The 23657-nt window shown below is 39.9% G+C and overlaps 1 long non-coding RNA gene across 3 annotated transcripts in view; it reads right to left on the reverse strand.

Annotated features, from left to right (window-relative positions):
- Positions 1-20576, reverse strand: part of LOC308191999 — an 81755-nt gene extending 61179 nt beyond the window's left edge. For all 3 annotated transcript variants that reach the window (XR_013948456.1, XR_013948457.1, XR_013948458.1), the window contains exon 1: positions 20076-20576. This is a non-coding gene — a long non-coding RNA (uncharacterized lncRNA). The remainder of the gene's footprint in view (positions 1-20075) is intronic.
- Positions 20577-23657: the final 3081 nt, after the last annotated feature.

Raw genomic sequence — 23657 nt, forward strand, 5'->3', positions numbered from 1 at the left:
CACACTGTAGCCCTTATACCAGGCATAGATTTAAAAGTATTAGTTTCCATTCCAGAATAACTTGATCCCTGATCAGTTCTGATATAACTGCCCATTTCTGTTCTTAAGGGATCTACCACAAGCTTCAGAGATACAATAGCTTTCTACAATCCATCAGTTCCTTTTCTGCCATGTTGTAGCATGTCAGCACACTGGTAAAGTGGTAGGTGATGATGATTTTTCTTCTCGGTATTAATTGGCTTGCAAATCTGTATCATATTTATCCAAGCTGGATCCTAGAAGAATCCTAGGGGACTTATCTTTTTTTCCTCCACATGCACGCTGCAATGTTCTGGGGAAGCAGTGGAATATCAGATGTGGCCACCAGACATTTTATAGCTACATCAGAAGCATCCTCTTCTAGAAGAATAGGATGAGCTATTCAACCAGCAGCTGGGATCTAAACATTTAGATGTAAGAACTGAATTTAGAAATACAGAAGAAAATAAAAGTATGAAGTGTATTTCATACAGAACACAACTTGAAATTGCAGGTTTCTAGGACTCAGCAGAACTTTAGTAATTACTAAATTGTGTAGTCAGCTGCTAGCTTTGTAGCTGTGCAACATGAGAGGTGCAAAATTCACCACAATGTATATGGACAGCATAGTATTTAAAACATCTTTAGAGTCCCTGCTCTCAACACAAAGGGAGCTGCATGCCAGGCATGCCCAGGCTGCTGCTGCAAATCAGGACTCTAACAAAACCCCAGCGACACTTGATCAATGTAAATCAGAGGTCCGTCATCAAAATGGCAGCATAGGAGCAAATTAAGCTTGAGGCAAGTGACTTCAGGTAGGATTAGGTGAGAATGGATTAAAGGAGAAGTCCCACTGAAGAAGACAATTTCTGAGTGTCTCTTTCTACACCCTTTACCCATCTCATCTGAAATATTCAGACTTTTCTCTAAATATTCAGTTTTGTCTCTTTTTTTTTAAAATATAAGTGAATCACTCTTTTTGCTGTGACTCTGTGCTCTCCAGCTACTAAGAAAATTTCAGAAGTTTTTGTAGTAAATAGCTTCCAGCAGAGAATGATTAGCATGAAGATTGATTGTGTGATTTTCCATAGTATATGGTAAATGTTTTCTGCAACTAAATAAGAAGAGCATGATCCTACTCTGTGGGAGGGCTGGTTTAACTGCTCAGAACATCCCAGGGAGAAAAAAAAAAGATGCCATTAAGAAACTAAAAAAAAAAGTATTAAATAGCATTTTCTCTTTCCATGGCAGAAGGTCAGAACAACCTAGCACTGTTACAGCAATACTTTTAAGTTAAACAACTATAATTACAGGTACAATATATTTCCACTTTTAATACTGAGAGAAAATACTATACTTGATATTATCACGCCTTTAGTACCAAACAGCCAGAGGTGGTTATCAGGTAGCCATCAGGTAGCCTGGCCCTCCATATTCATGGGACCACCTAGTCAGACTCCACCTAGGTCTCCATCTGACCTGTGGCAATGGTGAAGACAACTCTTCTAAAGATTTCAGTGCTGTACAGCCAAGTTCTGCTTCCAGGTTCACCAGAAGTGTGAGAGCTTCAACTTCTAAAAATGTAGATATCTTCAAATGTATAATTAGATGTTAATTTCATAACAGACCATAATCCTCGCACTCGCATTCTTTCACCAAAATTAACAAACACACTATTAGAAACCCTCAACATATGCCTGCTTAAAAATAAATAGAAAGATGGCTTCCATATTATAATTTTAAAAAATAACAGCATATTTCAAGATCTTTGCAGATGCAATCCCATCTTCTGTGATGGAACAAGCCTATTTCAGATGAAAGTGAACAGTGTACTTGTCCAGGACCCCACAGAAGTGTGCAAACTCACCACAGTGTCTGTGAGAAGAAAGAGACCAATCTGCCTTGGGACGCCAGTTCTCACAATCCACAGATAACATGATTTCAGGTATCCTACAAGCAGCACTGAATGGTTTGAGCTGCTTTTCTCCGCCACCAATACTGCAGCATTTTCAACAAGAGAAGTGGGGCAAAGCAGAGTCCTCTATAACTTAGCACTTTCAGAGCAGGGAAAAAGATAGGGACAAAGAGCCCTTAAACTTCTGTACCATCTCCCCATCATGGAAAAGGGAAGAGAAACAGGCTCCACAGACCTGGGAGAGGAGAGGAGATGGGATGTGGGCTGATGTTGGAATTTAAGACTGTCTGACAACAGGTAGCTCTTCATAAAATACTCCATGATTCAGTCTCATCTGGGACTTTGCAAGCACAGCTCCAGCCAGTGATGATGATGATACTATAACTTCCATCCACATGGGGAATTCACCAGCCCTTTCACAGGATGTGGACCATTCACAGTGGATAAAGAGTTGGCTTGAAGGTCGCACCCAGAGAATGGTGGTCAATGGCTCTGTGTCCAGGAGGGGGCCGGTGACAAGTGCTGTCCCTCAGGGGTCTGTCCTGGGACCAGTATTGTTTAATAGCTTTACCATTTATTAAAATAGCTTTATCATTTTGATTGATCTTTGAGGTCCCTTCCAACCCTGGCCATTCTATGATTCTATGATCCTCATGCATGAGGTAAGGGGGAAGAAGTCAATCTTGTATGTTCTCTACTTTAAAGTTGGGATGCTTAATCTCAGAAGCACATCTTTTTGCTTGGCCATGCAAATTTCAGCCCATGTTTATATGCACATAGTAGGAACAGTTTTTCAGTAAACAGATGAGAAGACAACAATGCTTGCTGACAAACCTTCAGCAGACAACTATATGCCTATAGATACACTACTACCTTGCTCTCACAGAGGGCTAACTTTGCAGTAAGCTTGACTTGTTGCTGCAGGGAGGTATCTGCCTTGATTGTGGTTATATGAACTGAATCCCTTGACTCAAGATCCATACACAAGAAGGAGTGCCAGTTACTTAAAGCACAGGCAATCAATTACCTGAAAAGGTTATTAGAAGCCACAGTTTAATTAGCAAAAGTCAAACTGCAAAGAGTAGGATCAAGAGCAATTCAATCATTATTTCGGTCCCACTGACTTCCAGACACTTCCACATGGGCTACAAAACTAAAATTATAATTCATGCTGCAGAGACCCTATGGGAAATCCTGGGTATGATTTCCCTGCCCGATTTTTTGTTTGTTCTACTGTAACTGGTAGTGTCTATACACTAACATTCTCCTTTCTGCTTTAATTTGGGCTCAGAGCCTTCTTAAACTGATTTTATGCTTGCTTAAGAAATTGTGTTACTTCCAGCAAGAGGTGGCTTTTACTGAGAGCATTTCCCCCAATACCTTTTTAATCTTCCTACCCTTGACCTTTCAGTTCAAAATATTAAACAAATCACAAGCTATTACTTTTATTTATTAGGCTATTAAAAGCCAAACCCACCTTGTTCCAAAAGTTAAATTGGAGAAAAAGAGCCCAAAGCAAGGAGGACTGGATAATTATGGTACAAAAGACCAAACACAAATGAATTATTCTCATGACATTTTCCATTCTTGTTACCATCTTTGTAATGAAAGTGAGGTGTCAGAAACTTCATTTCTCATACCCAGACTTTATATGATTTCAGTTATGTGCTACGTTACTTTGAGATTTTTGATATTTGGAAGTTGGGCCAGCTAGCCAACCCCCTAAATTTCTGATTACGGACTTCACATCTGTAGGAGAGGGATAGAAAGCCCAGATAATCAAAGCATACTTCTTAAGCAGAGCTGACAAAATGGTCACGAAAGGGGGGGAAATGGTACCTCAGCCCAGACTTTCCCTTCCTTTCTTCTGGATGGAGTTGGGCAGGGCCAAACACAGAATCAAATAGTCCCCTAACATTTCTTGTGACTTTGGCTCTTCTGAGGGATGAGAGGGATGCTTTGAGCCCAGCACACTGTGGATGAGAGGAATAAGAGTCCAACGTTTACAGCATCTGAACCCAATTCAGATTCTTTTCAACAACCAGAACCAACACTGAAATATGTCCTCAACATGGAAAGGCTCTCCCAGGATCTTCCTGCTCCAAGTGTACTTCATGTACTTCAGTGACACAAAAATTCTCATGTATTCTCAGATACAGGTGGAATCACATACTTTCAGGAGCAAGAAATTTTGGAAAAGTAACACAATTGTAAGTTTCAGCAGAGCTGTTGGTATTTTAAATGAAGAAGCTATTAGGAGAAAAGGACAGTTTAGGATGATTTGTTTTCTAGAAAAAAAAATTTGCCATTTTTGTTTTCTAGAAAAAAAAATCTTGCCATCAACTGTTTTGAACTTTAAGTGAGCCATGGGGAATTCAAAAGGACCTAGTGTATCAGTGTAATCTCAGAAACCTTTCCATATTCAACATGGCCAAATAGCAGCATTTACTCACCTGCTTCTGCTCAACTGTTTCTACAGAAAGGCCTGTAGCACATTAACTTGAAAGGCTAAATTCTGAGCAATTGGACAAAAGATCAAAAAGTACATGCCAATGAGGAAGTAGAAGAAATTGTTCAGGTGCAAGCCAAATATATTTAAGTATTTGACTTACAAATTGTATTTGTAAGTCACATACTTAAAGAGTCAAAAGAAGGTTATAAAAAGTATATTTGAGATATCTTTAACATATACTTTTCTTTGCACTGGAAGAACCGTGAACTTTCTTGTTCTGCAGCAGCCCAAGGTGATGAAGAACAGATGTAAGGGAAGTGGCGGGGTCCTTTACCCTTCCCCAGCAGAGGAAGGTTAGCTAATTTCCTGCTATGCCTTATGTTACAACACAAAATTTAAGCTCTTCTTTTGAAAAGGTTCTCATCACAAGGATTCTAGAGGAAGTTGTATGAGATTTGCTGTTATTGCTTGTGTTATTGCCACTGGACAAAGACATTAAAAGATGTAAGGAAAGTGCTGGTATGCTCACAGACAAGGAGCTTCCAAAAGATGCTTTCACCTGACCCTTGGCTGTATGTAATCAGTTGTTCTTAGGAGACATACTGACATTTCTATGTTTCTGAGTTTTATAGCCTACCTTCTGTAATAAGGTGAGGATGATGACCATTTGCTTCTAAAACAGTAACCTTGCTATTTCTTTCACACTACCCTGCTAAGCACACATGAGAGTGCTGGTCTTGGTCCCTGTTAATAATCGTAAAGAGATATCAAACATTTCCTAAGAATCAGGTTACAAAAATGTAGCTGAGACACATACAAGGACATAAAAATTCCAACAAGATAAAAGTATCCCTGTTTACATAGCAGTTTTGCTTCATTAGACTATGCTGTTTCATTATATTCAATGCCATTTAGCTTTGATGTTCATTTCAAGGCTGCTTATTTGTATGAAGGCAGAGGGAGAAACACAGTAAAAACTGTGTTGAATTCAATGTTGAAATGCAATAAAATATATATATTGTGTTCCAACTAAGAAAAAAAACGCTGTTGTTTGCTTACATATGTTACTATAACAATTATATCATAAAACCAGAGCAGAGTTCAGGTATTAGATACTAAATCCCACAAGAAAATAGACTCTTAATTGACACTGCTAAGAAACTATTCAAAATTGTGGAACAGAGAGATATTTCCCCCTATTTATGCATAATTTGTTAGGTGAAATTCACTACCATTTCAGGCTTTAAAGAAACCTCTTTTCTCAGGAATGAATTGCACTTGTCAGTACTAAGGCGTGCATCCATCTAGGGTCTTTTGCCAGTGGCAAAAATCCAGGGAACATGGGCTAGTACCTCTGAGGCAGAACAAACTACCTGCTACACCCTAAAATTGCCTACTTTCCTGAAATGCATTTCATCAAATTTCTTATATGCTGCAGCTTAAGCCCACTAAGGGTTTAATTTTTCTTTTTATTGTATGCTATTTTGCGCATCTTGCTATAGGGTTTCCCTGAAAGTGCATAAACTTATTTTAATTGTTCCCAGTGCTGACACCCATTTAATTAAATGGTAGTACTATAGGAAGATTTATTATACAGAAACAGACACTTTTTTAAAGCAGTAATGGAATATATAATAGATGTGTCACATTTTAAAAGCCTAATTAAATCTATTGTTTCTGCATGTCCTCAGCATGTCTCTCTCAAGTGTAAGATATAATTTTAAATAGCTGAGATGTTTATTTCAATGATCAGACAAGTCGGATCCACATTTAGGATGGTTGCTCCTGGCAAACTTAAAGGACTATTCAGTGAGTGTGTGGCATGGGATGTTCAGTATAACTCAGATAAGTGAAGGGAGTGAAAACAAAAGGATATGTTTTGCTCTCCATGGTTTTCATCTGATGTCCTTGAAAGTGCAAGTGAGCTGAGTCAGACTCAGGGAAGCAGGTGGAAATCCTGTCCCTTTCCCTCCTGAGAGGCACTGTTTTTGGTGTTGTTGTTTGTTTTGTTTTTCCCCAAATTTAGCCCGGCCTTTTTAAAGCCTTATAAATAAAAGTCTGGAGCTGGCTGGGACTCCACAACTTGCATAACAAGCTCTATGTGAGGCTCCCTCCTAGTTTCAGGGTTTTTGCTGTGGTTAAAAAAAGTAATTATTAGGATGTAATTAGGTAGGATTTTTTTTTTTTTTTTAAATTCCCAGCATTAAGCCAACCCTGCTCCCAGAATGGAAGCTGCAAACACTTACAGGGGGGATTAGACTAGAGCCTAGCATTTTTTAATAGAAATTCCCCCTTTGCAAGCTTGAAATGGAAAACAGGTGACATTTTACAGAAAACTTGGACTCCAGCAGGGAGGAAGGATTTCTGTCCATGAAGCCAAGCTCCTTTGCCTCAGCAGTGTTTCAGTAATGGACCAGACCACAGGCATAGGCTCAGAGCTGTTACTGCAGTGACCAGAACCATTTCCCTTCATCCCCTCCGCACTGTAAATACCATCATGGCTGATTTTAAAGGCAATCAAATAGTGTAAGTCCCTAAAAATGAGAATAATAAGAGGCACCAAGGGAGTCAAATTCCCTTAGAGATCACCGGAAATTATCAGAAGAAAATTCAGTACAAGCTAGATATCAAATGTAGTAACTCAGGAAAAAAATAGCCTTTTATGAAGAATCAGGAACATAGTGGTTTAGTCTTTGCCACATATAGCCTTTTATAGTGAAGAATACATTGTAATTATTTAGTCTTAAATAAGTAATTACTTTTTTCCTTTTTCAATATTCTGAAAATAATTATATTACTTAAGGTTCATTAACTGTTTCCAGCAGAATAACCGGCTTTATTTAATTAGCCAGATGAAGCTTTTTAGTTACTTTCTTTCCATCACTGATTAAACATTAGTTTCAGAAGATTAGCAGCTATTTTCTTCCAGTCAATATGCTCTCTAGTTTATAATCTGTTCTGGAAAAAAAATATACAGTAAATTAAACTAAAATGCTATGACTACTTAGAGAAGACATCAGTGAGAAAGAGAGCTTGCTGGAGTCTTTCATCTGCTAATACTGCCCTTTGCAGTAGAAATGGTAAAATGCTCAAAAGCAAAGTGAATACTGCTTGTAAGGGACTGAGTTCTCTTGCTACACCCTTTGTGATTGGACAAGAACTGTGCTCTGGAAATCCTCTTTGGGGCACCTGCATGAAATAAGTATAAACTTGATGTAATACATCAACTGTGTACTCCACTCACGCAGCTTTGCTGCCAAAACATATCACTTGACAGGTTGAAATATGAAGTATTACTCTCCCAATCCAATTCCAGCACATGAAAATGAACATCACATTAAGGGCATCAAACATTCAGGATTTATACTTTTTCTCGTCTCTGACTTCAGGCAATTCCCGCAGCAGGGAATTCTACATGTTTTCTATACAGCAAGTGGAAAGTAAACCTTGCCTCTTGCGTAGTTTGGATGCCCCAAAGGGACCTAAAAAAAGTAAATCCTGTACATTAGATGATTTTTGCAGCACCCTTGGCAAGCATTCTGCTCTGCCCATCCCTGGGATCAAGGTGCTCACCTGTCCGGCGGTCAGAGAAGACAACCTGGGAAACAAGTCACCCTAGTGAAGATCACGCTAAGCTTTCTGCCACTGTAACTCCTAGGACTAACTTGAGACGGGCTCAGAGATGTGACAGCAGATAGTTTATGGCAGCCACCAGGCCTTGCAATGAGGCTGCCTGATGCATGGTGTCAAACTGCATGCAGGCCAGTAGGCTGGGAATATTTTTTATCTACAACTCACAGTTCTAGCCGCCCAGTCACCGCATTCATTTACCACCACTCCTCACAGAGAACCATCTAGCCTCCACCATGTCAAATATCTGGACAGCCAATAAATGAGTGACCAAGGGATGACAGCATAACTTTCATTGCATTAAGAAAATCATTCACTCTGTAGAAACAAAATTCAAATATACCTGCTCCCAGCTACTGTTTTATCTTTCTTAAATTTTAGCAAACAAAACCTCGATGCCTACAAAGCACGCAAACACAAGCATAAAATGTTACATTCCCCCTTACAGTAGAGAAAGAAATGGTATGTCAGCCTGCCTTGCCATTTAATTTTTGTGCCCTGTGCAAGTCATATTTGCCTGCAGCAGAAAAGCCAGAGCTTTCTCATCTGTCCCTGAAGCACATTCCCTTGGAAGCAAGCAGAACTAAGCTAATTCCTGCACCTACCACAAAACTCAAAATGATGCACTGCGGGTTTCGGGTAGTGGGTATTAGCAGGAGGTTCATGATGAGCGTATGGATTTTTAGTGAGGGCATGAATCTATTTCCCTATAGATAATAAACACCCAACATGAAAATCTAATTGATTGCAACCAAAAACTACAAACTTACTATAGATTGCAATTTTTTAATTATTTAGTTTTACCTATTCTGTGCTCAAAGCCTTCTTTTGCTCATATCATACAAACACAGATCTAAACTGTCAGTCATGTCAAAGATCTTTTTATGTTTGACAATATAAGATGACTACCGTAAACCACAGCTACACTTCTCAGGAGATCTTCTACAACTTGGATACAAGGAGTCAAGTTTTCAGGTAGACCTCTGCCTGTCTCCATTTTGACAATAATACATTCAACTTGCCAGAAAGCTGCAGATGTGTCAAATAGCCAAAAGCAGGGAGTAAAATTCTAACTACTGAATTTTCTGCTTCTGAGTTGTTATCCTGCTATTTTCTGAGCACAGGTATGCTACCTGTCATGGCCACCTCGGTCAGCCTTTGTCTCTTCTTGTGCACAGACAGACAAGGGCCAGCCCTGCCCATTGCACCCAAGTAAAATAACTCACTCCTAACACAGAATCAGTTATATACCTTCATATAAATACAGAAAACAAATGTGATGGGAATATCTCAACTGAATTTCTATACAGAGCCTGCACTACATAACAATCCCTGCAGCAGTGGAAACTGTTCTATAGGCAACTGATTTTGGACAGAGCCTTCTGTGGTTTTGTTTTTGTTTGTTTGTGTGTGTGTGTGTATTTACACAAATCAATACCCAACCAGCTGATAGTAAGAATTTGGGCATTATTTATCACAGCTGTCAACACGGTTGTTTGCATGATCTCCTCAAGCATTATATACATTTTTACTGTGGGTTAAATCTTTCCAGAATTAAACAAAACATGCCCATCTATTGTCTGGGTATTGAAAGAAGGATGAAAGGGAGACATCAAGCCATTTTTCTTTCTTTTTTACCTTCCTGTATAAACGGTTCCTAAGTCAGAGACAACACGTAACAAAGGAAGAGCTCTATGCAGGTTTGTATAAAGGATGAGGGAAAAATGATAGCAGGTAGCACTTCAGTTCCTCTATTCCCAGAGCAAAATCAAAGCTCAAAGATAACTGCTAAATTCTGCCTGTGAAGCAAGGCTTCTCCTTTAAACACAATACATCTAAGGCAGACCATTGCAAGAACAATGCTATTGGGGTAGCTTCACTGCTTATTAGGAAAAGCAAATTTCAACATTTTAGTGACAACGTTGTATCTGGAAGAGCAATTAAAAACGTAAGTTCTTCAGAATTAAAGACGTGGGGATTTTATTTATTTATTTTATGATGTTGGTTGTGTTTTCCCTGTTCCTCAAAATCTGTCTTGCAACAAAGCCAGAGAATGAAGCCAACAACTGTGAGTCAGATACGGCATTGATATTAGACACTAACTTCACCGACTCCAGTGAGTTACTCCTCCTGCCACAATAAACTGACATCAAGAGCAAGCTCCATTCACCACTGTAGTTTTGCCAGTCAGTAAGAAGAGATCCTCATTAACTAAAGAGTCTCCTAATTAAGGAGTGCAGCTCAGATCTTTAGCCAGCATTAACTTGCAGTGGTTTATTGACTGTAATTATCTCCAAACCTCTAAAAATTTATTTTGAAACATTTGACAGCCACAGTTTCACAGATGTTCCTTTCCTCCTGCTCTGGACCTCTCTGTTCGCTCTGCCCTGGTTTTCTATATTTTGTTGACAGATCAGACCTCTGAAAACCATCACTTGCTTTGAAAGTCCCAGTCCACACTCATTGCCAGTGACATTTTTTTTCTCTTTTCAATTTAGCATTATACCTTTCCACAAAGGGGGTTACCACATGCAGCACCTCTCTGCCCCTGGGCAGAAGCAGCTCTCCTGCCACACCATATGAGGAGAAAGCACAAGCCCAATGCCACAGAGAGCCACACTGCAACTTCAGTGACTGGGAATATCACTAAGGCAGTCAGTGGAACACGTATGAATTTGCACAAGAACCACTGAAAATTAAGACATGATGTTTAAGATCTTTTGTGTGTGCAGCCCCAACAACATGGCATAAAGATCACCACTGGAGCCTTTGTGGGGAGCATACAAAAAGTGACATAGAGGAGCTGGACATTCTTCTCTTTCAAGAAGAAGGACGTGTGACAACATATGAAAGCCACATTGTTTTTATATCAGCACCTAGAATATTCAAGCTGAGGCCAAGGCAACATTGTGGTAGCTTCTCTAAAGAACATGAGATTATAAATTCTAAACGGACGGTACAACGGAAGAATTACAATCTTCATTTGATGAAGAGAAAGAATTCAGATGACAGATTCAAAGATGACCACACTGAAGTGTCTGGCAGAGCCACACAACATGCTCAAGCAACCTGGGTCATCCGTGTTCACACCAAGATGAACCTCCCTCTCTTTCTTCAGCTAAGAGTCACTCTTCACTTATATAAAAGAACACAGCAAACAGAAACATCAGTTCCTGAAACATCCCATGAATGTATTCATATTATCTGGGAAGATAGTACTGTCACCTCAAAAAGATGATATATGTGCAAGAAGCGTATCTATATGATACAAAAGAGACCAGATTGCCTGCTAAGTTATGGAGATGACAGAACAGCATAACGTTACTGTTGAGTCTAGAGAACCCATGTTTATGCTGTTTAGCTACTGGCAGCCATGGATCATAATGAATTATGGGGAAACAGGGATGCTATCCTACAGGGAAGAACTCCAGAGATATTGGAAAGAGTGGCAGTATACTGCAATGTTGCGCAAGAACGGTTGCTCAGAGTTTAGTTAAATATAGCCTTTTTCTTGTGGCTATCCAGAGACTTCACCAGCCATAACAGAGATAGGATTATAACCCACAGGCATTGCAAAACTTTGTGCTGAGGAGTCAAAGGAGAGAATCAGGTCAAAATGATCCCAACCAAAATCTAGTGATATGAAGGGAGGAGAAGGAAAAAAAAAGAAAGAAGGAAAGAATAAAAAACCACCCACGTCTTCAGACAGCAGGAAGGCAACAGTCAGAGAGATGAGACCCAGCCACTGCAGCCTTTAGGAGACACAATGAGATGTAACAGAACAGGAAACAAGTAGTTTACTAGCAGAGAAACAAATGGACAATGTGCACATTCATCTGTTTGCATCTGCACATGCTCATTGTTGCCTTTCTGCTGCAAGTTTCCACTTCCCTTTATGAGTACAGCCAGAAAAAAAAAAAAAAGATCGTAGCCATTCATTTTGATTTGGCCACCTAAGTAAAGCTTACTGCAGATTCCATACTGAAGCAGATGAGGGAAGTTCACATGATCTTTCACATTGTCGGACCAGTGGGAGCTGTAGACTGCAGCACACTGGCCATAATGGTCAGCTGGCCAAAGCTAGCATCTAGCAGCTCTGACCAGACTCCAAAGAGGGTATCTGCCTTTCCCCAAAGTAGTCTCTCTTGTCTATAAACTCTGTGTGGACCTTCCATCCTGAAAAACAGTCTGAGCAAGCTTGCAAAGAGAAGCAACTCCTACTACACGAGGCTTCAGACAACACAATCCCAGGCCACTTCTTGACAGATAAAAAGTTGATTTGATTTATACTGCTCCTCCTAATTCATAGACAAAACATAAGAGTCTGCCAGTGTGGAGTCAACTGATGATTCTCTGGGTCAAGTTCTGCTCAAAGCTATATGAAAACAGATTTGTACATTGATTTAATTGGTATTTACATTAGTGCAACTGAATGAAGAAATTATTCAGTCAACTCTGATCTGACTCTTACGCTATGAAAATCAAAAGAAAAAAAGAAAAGAAACTGTTTAAATTGATGATGTTATGCAATAAGCAGCACTATAAAGTCTGAAGGTTAGTTTTACAGTCAGAATTTTACTCTTTTTACACACCATGAAATCTATTTATTTTGGAGATAAAACCAGATTTACAGGCTGAGGTTAAATGCATTCACTCAGAAGCCTATAGGCCAGATTCTTTGTTCTGGCTTTATCCCCTTTCCCCAGTGCCAGCCTGCTGCACCAAGGCAACAGCAGCAAGCATCACCCAGGGAATCCCCAGACTGCATGAGGAGCTGTGTCCCACCATCCCCCAGTGCCATCTGATGGGAAGTGCTGGCCAAGCCTATAGTGCCACTACAGTATGGTGGCACCTCTAAACTTCAGAGAAATCTCATTACAATGATTTTAAGCTGGTACAATGAGGACAATCCCTTAGCTGTCCTAAGTTATTCTAGAAAATAAGCCTCCAGACAATGGGATGCTCACAGGTACTTTATTAGGTACCTCTCCATCCTATCAAACACTAACCACTTCTGCTTCGTTTTGAGGCCCTTTGTTTCCTACATCGAGGTTATTTTTCAACTCTCTCTTTTATGTTAGTGACCTGCAAGCTCTGCATCTTTGCAAGTCAGCGATACCAGCTCTTAGCAGCAAACCGTTTCATTTTTAAGTGTGCACTTCCATACTTTCTCCAGTATATCCCCTATCCTAAAGGGGGAGTTCCCTATAAAAAACACCAAAAGCCACTATGTGGTCCACCTTGAAATCCCATCCTAAGACTTTTCCGCAAGGTGTGCAGAAGGACAAAAACAAGTCACAGATAGAGTTAAGCTGTTCTCACACACAGGCACTGACTCCCAAACGATCTCTTCTTTGCCTAACACCTCTGCCTATTATTCCCCTTCTGTACTTCCAAGTGCTCACCAAGATCTCTTTGTACAGTACCTTGGTACGCTAGGTCTGCAGCCCACACTGAATGTTCCTAGGCACAAGTGTAACATGGATCATAAAGAAATCATCAGCAAATCAAAGGAAAGTAAAAGGGAGGATGTTTTTCACCCACTTTCAGCAGACCCCTGCTTTCTCCACACTTCTGAATTTCTACTTGTACAGTTAACATTCCTTGATTTCACTTTATTGTCATGGGGTATTTTTGTATTGGAAGTTGTTTATTAACCTGAAACTTTTTTTTCTGCTACGTATTTACATTTAATCATCTAGCAAGCCTTATTACCTTGAGTACTAATAATAATCAACACATTACTAACATCACTTTAGTTTCAAGCTGTATGACTAGACATTGCAAATTAATTCTAAGTTAATGAGTTTCATTAGCTATGCAGATTTTTTTCGGCTTAAACCATTAAATCAGATTTAATTTGCTAAGACAATATTCATCACAAGTTTATGCAATCCATTCCTGCTTTCCAATAATTAAGGCATGTTAAACTGTGGAGTCCTTACGAAAAAAATTAAAAAGACGGAACTGTAAAACTTTTGCCTTCATTTGCAACTTTTGTATTATGACAAGATCTTTCTTTGTAGTGAATTTTAGAATGGATTAAGATATATTTTAAGTTTTGATATAACATAAATATTGCCTTACAAGAAGATCACTGTGTTGAGATTTTTCTTACTAAAAGAGCAGTAAGACTAAAGCATAACGTATAAGTGTGGTCTCACTTGTGCCTTTGCTCCAAAGTTTTTCCGTTGAAAGTGTCAAGACTCAATTAAGAGAACAGAGGAGGTTAAGATGCAGAACTCTTTCTTAGTTATACATTTTGATACTACAGAACATTCAGATGTACACACAATATACCTTGCAAGTAATTACTACTGCAGACAAATATGCAGATTTGACTGTTCCTTTACATTTATTTGGGCAAATGTTTCATTTGCATCAGTAGATGTTTTGCCTGCACAAGAGCAAAAATACCATAGTCATTGAGTATGGATTTTGGATTTAAGAACTGGCCTACTGGGCAGGAAATTATTAGAGATTATCTAAACACTCGTTCTTAATCCAAAAAGCAAACTGGGAAGTTGAGAACGTAAGAATCAGTAAGGTGAACAAAAAGGCTACTCTGAAGACCTGAATGGACTGCAGCAGATACAGCTACTGAGGTTATCCTTGACGTATCATTTCTGTGCCAGCAGGTTCAGAGCTGAGCATCAAAAGTACCAGCTCACCTAGAAATTGCTAGTTACCCTTGGAAAAGAAGAACGGACCAGTAATTGAATCATCAACACATGGACACCCAGTGCGTCTTTAGGCGTGTGACTCAGCTTCTAGGTGCTCTTCATTTCTGATAACACTGTCCTATTAAGAGGAATGCTTTAAGGACTGGAAAGTACTGAAAGCGGTAAATGTAAAAGTACTATATATAGCTTGCTATTGGCTTTTCCTCTGCTTATGCATTGGTTATGTTGGATTTAACCCAGCAGCATTGTAGAAACAGTAGATTCACACTAGGAAGATTTCTGTTTTCAGGAACACCTTGCTCTTCTAGTTATAAAAACGGGATCTTTACTGTAGGTCCTGAGACCACTAATTTGAATAACAACAGGATCACAGTTATATTTCAGAGAGTAAATGGTGCAAGTTATAAGAAATTAGTTATTCATCTTTTATGCAATGTTTTCACATTTCTGCTCTATGCATTTCTCACTCTTTGAAAAGTCCAATGTATGTAATGACTGGCCCCAAGCTATAGTGTTTGTATCTTATTATACAGCTTTAGTGTTGATAAATAGAGAAAGTACAGAGGAAATTAAGTACTGAATTTGGACCCAATTTTCATTTGGATGTAACTTTACTGTCATTGGACATCAAAAAATATTCTTCCATTTCAAATAAACCTATGGCTTGGGCTAGCAAACGCTATTTATTCCAGTAAGACGGAACCATGCTTAGCATTTTTCCATGTGCCTCCCAGCACTGATGACACTCAGACCATGACTTAAATACAAGCAATTACAACCTCTGGTCAACCCACAGATTTGACCATACTGCCATCCACGGTTGTCATCTACAGGAACAAGGATTTCACATGAAATGTCCTTTGGGAAATGTATCAGATCAGGAGTACCTTATCTGAATTTGAAAGGTGGCAGATGGGTCTTTACACATCCTTTACATACTTTGTATGTGGAATAAGCAAAATAACACTGCATTTGGGTCCCCTCTGATGAAGTACAGCTCTCCCATGAAATCCCAAGTGGACTGGAGAGCCTCAGACCTATCATCCTCTCAAAGCACATTATTTTCTGAGAATTCATATTTCTCTTCCAGCGTACAATTTCAGAAACAAGACTGAGCATTCCAAAACAATAAAAGATTTCTACTGATCTTTTTCATTCCCAAGCCTGCAAGCCATTTCTTGCAAGCCATCTGCCTCAACTTTGGCATGAGGACAACCTGGTTAGATGTGGATTGACACCAGGCTTGTTGCTTAAAACAGTATTCTCTGAAAAAGTAACTGCTCAAAATGAAGTTTCCTTGGCCACCCACAATTCAAACAGCTTTCTTTTGCACATTTAAATTGCATTGTTATTCTTTCTAAGTAAAACATATCCAAAGAGTGATGTATAACTACCCCTGGGACAAGTTTTGCCCTGCCACAGCTAGGTAAACTTAGAGTAACTGAAGTTAGAGAATGAACTGGGTTATAAAAGCTGTATTTGACTGCTCTGTCTGGGTAGAAGCAAGGGATAGAAGATGAGAGACACACCTATGTCATTTAGCAGCCTCAACAGCTGTTTACTTAGCTGATCTTTGTAGGACAGTAGCCATTACTCCATAGACCCACACACACAAGTAGTTTTACTCACATCATTTGTCCTTTAAATTCAGTGGGATTAATATATCCAACTAACTTCAGTCCTATGAGAATGCTCAACGTGTTTTTAGGGAGATTGCTCACATCCATATCATCTCAGTAAATGAAAGATTTACAAGACATCAGGGATGAACGGAATAGGCGATCACTTCCTGTTGTTTGAATACTCCTCTTTTAGTAAATACTCAAATTTAAAATAGTTTAGAATCCAAATCACTCCTCTCCTTTAGTTTTGATTCATCACTAATTAAAATATTTGCATTTATTTCCATTCTGAGGTTCTTACTCTAGCAGAACGAAGGGCTCATGGATACATGAGGAGTATTGAATGTTTTCTCCTTTTACAATTCAGTATTTTTTTAAATGAAGATTTCAAAGCACACAAATCTTTTTCTTTTTTTCTTTTTTTTTTTGTTAAGAGATTATTCAATATTTTTTTCCAGTTTCTCAGCTACTCTTTTAAACAACACACAGCTCAAAAATAATGAGGAAAGGTGTGGAAAGGGACTATCTTGACCTCTACATTGTATTTTTCACAAACAAGAGACGTGTTGAATGAATTTCATCTCTAGGGCTGCAGCAATTACATATGAACTCACAAGCAGTGCACTCTGTTCCTGTTTATTTTAAGCTAAAGCAGCCAGAGAATATGATTAAAGCAACTGACTCCTCACAGTGGTATCACCTGGTCCCATATCCAGCAGACACACTAAGAAGTGCCCTCATTACAACAAAGAATGTTTAGGATCCTGTGGCCAGCCTGCCCTTAGGAAGGGGCATAGTACACCTGAGAAAGTGGTACCTGAAAAGGGTAAGTAGAGGAAGCACCAAGAAATGACTTTCTGATATTTCTCTCACTCATCCATATTCTCCTGCTTCATTTTTTCCTCTGGAAAATGCTCTCCTCTCTCTAGCAACCATATGCAGAGCCCAACATTTAATCTGAGCCAAGAAGGAGCAAGGTAGAGACGGGAGAGTTGAGCCAAAGGGTGCTTGATCTGGGCATGCAAAAACTGCTGGCTGGCTAAGCCTGAATCCTTTCCAGCTCCCCAACACAAAAAAAAAAAAGAATTACACTTCTATGCAAGGGTGAGCCCACAAGAAGCATGGCAGAGACTGCATTAGACCTACAGCTGGTGCTGTCTTTGGTTTCTGGGGAATGTGGCCAGAAGAAGCTAGCACCTAAAGGAGTAAGAAAGGAGGAGTCTGGAAACTGAGGAAAAAAAAAAACTCCTGTGGATGCCTGGATGACAAATATGTCAGGGTAGCAGTGCCCACTTGCAGTAGGCCTAGCAGTAAGCATATTGGAAAAGCCCTGCTGGATTCAGAGACTTGTTCTTCTGGGAATTTGAGCTGGCAGGGGCACAGAAGAAGCAATGGGACTGAAATGAGCTGAAACAGGCCAAGACAAGCTCTGTTGGCATGAATGCAAAGATCGCTTTTGTGGGGGGAAACAGTAACTTCTTACATTCAGACGAAGCCAAGGGTTCAAGGAGCACATCAGAGGAGGGACATCTCAGAGGCTGTACATGGGAGAAGAAGGTCAGTGAATCATCTCAAATTTATATATATAAAAGTAGATGGTGAGTCCAAATCCAAATAAATAAGTAATCAGAAATGATTGGCCAAGATGCCATCTGTGGCCCTTCCCCAGTTCATTGGGCTTTGGTGACATGAGCCATTACCCAAGGATTCACTTTTATACTTTATGCTGGTATTAAAAGAAGACGCTGGCACTGATAAGCCTGAAATAAAATGCTCATTTTGTCCAGTGTATGCTAAACTTAGTGGAACAACAAGCAAGAGCGCAGCCTGATGAGGAGTAGTCAATTGCCTTCTGACATCTGCTGTGCCTGGCAGTGCATGGTGACTTTGTATGGCCCGAGCACCCTCTAGTGGCACCCACCGCCCCTCCAGCCTGGCTCACCACCGGCCCATTAAAACACCAACACAAAGCAGTTTGCCTCAGCTTTCTAACATATATCTAGTAAACACAAATGGAATGGTACATAGAAGGAGAGCGTTCCTTTAGGAGTGTCTGGTCAAGGACCTTTTCCAAGGCAAGAAGGGATAATAAGAAAGGGAGGCAGTGACAGGAACCAAGTCTGGTCACTCACACTGATTTATGAGAGCATGTGAGAACGTAGGACGGTTTATTTCAGAAGGGTTGTCTGATGGAGGACTTCTAAGGTGGGAAACAATGACAAGAAACAGACCTCCCAATCATACTAACTTCTGGGCTAACAAACTGCAGGCATCTCTTCCAAAAAGGATGGACCTTGCAGCTGATAAGATTGTGAATTGGGACGGTGCAGGAACTAGAGTTCTGTAAACCCATCAGGATGTGCAAGGAGAAGGGGCAAGAGGAGGAACAAAGAGGGGGGATAGATAGTAAAGAGAATAAAAGGGTCGGTCTCATGTAAAACAGGCCTGGGCAGTACATTGTTCCAACCCCTGCATCTGATCACTGCAGTCTGCCTGGTCTTATATCTTTCTCTCATTAAATCCTTTTCCTAACTCTGTCTCTCTCTGCCTATTTGCACTTTCTCTCCTGTGTATACATGAGCTGCAAGGGTTAAGTGCCAGCTACTGGTGAGACCTGATGTGGGTGAGTGAACCTCAGTGCCAGCCACTGGAGTCTTGTTGGAGAAGGGCACCCCGGTCGGTGGTGCCAGCTACTGGAGTGAGCAGGGTCCTTGCATCAGCTGCTGGAGCAAGCGAGTGTCATCTACTCCCTGCCACCCAGGTGGGAGCAGTGTTTATTTCCAAAACACCTCCTGGGAGGGACTGGTGCAAGTGAGGGCTCTGCACTGGGAGCTGGAGCAGGACCACAGGTCACAGCCATTAAGCCTGGTGACAGCTGTGGTGGAGGGGCTGGGGAGGGGGGCAGAGTATGTGTGTCTCTGGGACAGGTGCTCAGCTTTGCTACCAGCTGAACCTGCAAACAGGACAGCATCAGCCGCGTTCCCCAGCCTAGGCAGAGACCCCAGGTCCCTGGAAATCAGGCTGGGCTCCAGCAGCCTGACAGGAGTGGTCCTGGGCTGAAGCAGCTGGAGGAGGTGGCTGTGCTTGCTCTTGTTGCTCTTTAACTCACTTAACAAATATTTTGGGAATAGCACCAATAACAAATCATTAAAGAGATTTTATGATAGTACTCTACAGCTATAGCAATCCTATACTGGCAAAGTTTTGCAATTGACTTCCATGGGCTGAGAATCAAAACCCTTTGGATACGCACACAACACCTACCCATCACGCCAGCTACCCACTAATTAGCGGAGGCAATTATGTGAGGGCACTTCATGGAAGGTAACCCTGGAGCAAGTGATGAAGCTATTATTTGGCATTAACCAAGAGGAAGGAAAGAAGGTCTGTACAAGGAGCTGTGAGTTCCAAGCGTGCAAACTCTGAGAAACTAAAGGAAAGAGTGAGGTCAGCTGGAGAAGAGAACGTAGAGATTTAGGAGGAAGGGTATTTTTTCACCCTTAAGTCAATAAATATCTGGAATTTTCATTTCAGACACACACAAAAATTGTGAAGAAGCGTTCCAGGCATAACTGTTTGAATACAGATCTCAAAAGGATGTTAACAATAATAAACACTAGAAATAACAATAATGCCACATCAGTGAAGAATTCTCAGCTAATCTGAGTCAGAAGTTATAGGGAGAAGGAAAAGGGGAAAAAAAAAAAAAAAACAGACAAAAGTTCTAGCAACTTAAACCACAAAAGGAGAATTACCTTTTGCATTCCTTTCTGTACAGCTCAAGGCAGCAGCTTGCAGGTGATCAAGCCCTAGCCAGGAGTTTTACTGCTCACCTGGAAGGTGATAGGCGTGAATCCAAATCTTCTTAGAGCAAGAAAGGCACCAGACCCAGGCTCCCTTCATTTTGTAAACAGCAGCATTTTTTCTCTCTATGCAAACTCTTTAAAAGAAAAGAGCAACCTCCTTGGAATTCCTTGCTTTTAAATGGTAGATGTAGAGATTTGCAACTCAGGATCCTGAATGGATGCAGCTGGTTGCCTCCAGCAAACATACTCTGGTGTGAACTGGGCTTCATATCCACACCAGTGCACCGAGTTCCTTGCTCTGGGTGGCTTTTTATTAAGTTTGTGTAATTTGTGATCACTTTTGCTGATTTTCCCCATGAGCTTTTCAAGAAGTTTACATGCCAAACTGTGGAGATAGGTGCTGCTGGGGAGATCAGGTAGCTAAAAGCTAAGCAGAGAAGTTTGATGTCTGCTCCAGCTCTTCATCATCAGGTGATACTATTGACCTTTGGGGGAGGGGAAAAAAAAAAAAAACTCACAGCTGAACCCAAGAAAGACATGGAAGAATTGGGGTCAGACACCTCATGTGCCTTTCCCAGTCATTACGCTAACTTTATTTATACCAGTGAGGCACTTACTGAAAAAAGAGGAGTAACCACAAATAAATTGGCAGTGCCTGTCACTTAGACCTTGATTGTGATCTCACTTCATGTTGGTGCAAATCAAGATGTCTTTCATTTTTCTAGTATTGGTGCCAGTAATCATTAAATGGGTTTACAGAATAATCTTTCTTCTCTAAGGCTACTAAGCACTGTATATGCAGGGGGATGATCTGGTTGTCAAGATGGTTGAAAACACTTGTTTTTTTGTATTTTGGCCTCACAGTGTAACACACACAGAGATCCTCCAAAAACATACAGCCTGCTCTAGCTCATTACCCGAACACTTGACAAATTCCATTGATTTGATGTTGAGTTGGGAAGAAAAGCTGTATATTTTGTAAGTCATGTCAGGACAAGTAGAAAACATTCCTACATGCTTTATCAGTATAAAAGCATTTTCTGACTGATGGCCAATTACACAGCGTCCTGCACCCTTGGAAAGAATCACCCTTGGAAATACTGACCTTGAAATAATGTAACCCTACTGGGTGTCAGCAGAAGAGGTAAGAAAGTGAACAAGCTGAGGATGACTAACAATATTCTGTTTTGAAATGAACACTAAGATTTGGATTTATTTTTCCCTTATACATTTACATATATTTGTCTATCTGTCTGTCTCAAGAAATTCTACTTTAATGAAAATTCAGAGAAATGCATTAACCACTTTCCAATCCACTACGTAATTTTTACCCAAAAAAAAGGGTATTTTTCACTCCATAGTGTGGGCAGTTCTTATTTTTTTTTTTATCAACAGATTGTGAGCTGTCATTTTTGTATAATAAATCTGTATTAACTATTAAACTGATATTTAATTATTGAAATCACTGCAATCTCTTTAGCCTCTGTTATCAATCCCCACATTGTCAGAACCACACAAACTAGCTTGTATTATTTAGCAATAGAAACTAAATGCAATTGCAATCCCTTTTGAACATGAAAGTTCATGAAATACTTGGACTAAAATCTCAGGAGCATGCAGTATTCAAATATCATGGGAATGACGAAGTGGAATTTCTCAGTGGAATTTCACCAATTTGACCACATCTAGTATTAGAATCAAAAATACTCATTCTGATTAGGACCATTAAAAAGAGATCAAACGTGCCATAGATTTATTACCAGGCTGAGATGCCAAAGCACACAGTCAGTAGGAGCATACACGTAGACAGTGAACGAGGTTGAGTGCAAAGCTGCTTCTTACCTTATGAACTTCTGAAGTCATATTTTTATCTCATTTGCAGCAGTGTTAATCCAGAGTCAATCAAATTCAAATTTATGCCATTAGAAATGAGAGCAAAATTTGGCTCTTAAATTACAGCAGCTAAGCACAACAGATTTTGTTTCCCTTGGAGTGTGTTTAAGCTCCTGATACAGATACAGCTTTTATCTTTTTAATAATCCTTTCTTCCTGAATTCAAGCATCAAACATATTCAGAAGCGCAGGGCTTCCTTCATTCCTCGTGATGGCTTTCATGTTTTATAAAATAGTTTTTAAATCAGTGCTTAATGCATGCTAAAAGTGAGAGAAGAATCAGTAACAGGTCTGATTGTGAATGGCTGTATTACCCTCTTTTGACATTTAGAGACAACATAAACAGCCAAAAGATGAAAAAGATGTGAAAGAAAGTCTGCAGAAGAGGGGCTCCAAAACCACGCTGTACTTGATTATTGAATTTATGATCCAACTGATGTATGGATTACTGGATCAAAAAACACTGGTTTTGTCATCCAGTGGATAAAGCTTACAACTTATAATATTACAAACCTTATCCACCCTTTAAGTTTTAGCTTTATAATGCACATGTATAAGTCCATGGACTGCTTGTTCAGGTTTATCCCAATTCATGCACTCATCCTTGTGAACAAGGAGCCACACCTGCCTCATTTAAAACCTACAACTGTGTGTTCAGGTACAGTTAAAGATAAGTAAAACTCAATGAATGCATCGGCCAGAGAAGGAACACTATGGCCCAAGTGAGAATAATCCTATTCCCTAAACGCCACTAAACCCTTGCCCAGCACAACACTGCCAAACTGGGAAGAGAGAATCAATCATTAATTGGCTAAACAACAGAGACCAGCTTTCTATAAACAAAGTCTTCTATTAATCACTACTTAGGAGCATGGTTGTGGTCCAAATTCAGTTACTGTTTGCTGCTTTGTGGCTATACTGACATACTTTTTAATAATGCCACTACAAATGCATTTTGTTTTGGAGTTCTGGAGTTTTTCAAAAAAAAGTGAAATATTTGAAAGCATGATAAAAAATAGAATAACAGGAAGGAGCAGAAGGATGGTATCAAATTTGAAGCAGAGTTTGACTAAGCTGGCTGAACCATTGTCAGCTCTACTTTAACTGTAGTTAGAGAATAGTTTGGTATGTTGTGAAGTATATTAACAGGGCTACAAGAACTATTCTGTGATGTTTTGGACAAAGTAAAGTTAGTTCACTGAACAGTGCACAGAAGACCACTTCAGTTTTCCAGTACCATAGTGGGGAAAAAAATACGCAGAAAGAAGCAGTTCTTCTCTTTTATATGGTAATTCCGTGGGCAGTGAGAAGCACCTCAGAGCCAAGCACAAACTCATGCAAAACTGTACTGCCTGTTACCTCTAAACTATTCTTGCTAAGATATCTTCTCTCGGGATGAAGTATGCACTCATGAACAATGGAATATAAATTAGCATTGCATCATCATAAGTCTGTCTGCATAATAGAGTCTTAAGCCAAGAAAGCATAATTCATCATGACAGATATATGCAGCATCATACATTTCTAACCAAGTTCAGGCTGAAGAAATACTGGAGCATCTGTAGTGTGCTCTGCTCTTCAGGCAGAGAGCACAATCCACTGCAGTCTACATGCCCACTGTTATCTTCTGGAAACTAG

Source organism: Anser brachyrhynchus (genome assembly GCF_964034855.1).
Source record: "Anser brachyrhynchus genome assembly, chromosome: 3".
In the NCBI taxonomy this organism is placed as follows: domain Eukaryota; kingdom Metazoa; phylum Chordata; class Aves; order Anseriformes; family Anatidae; genus Anser; species Anser brachyrhynchus.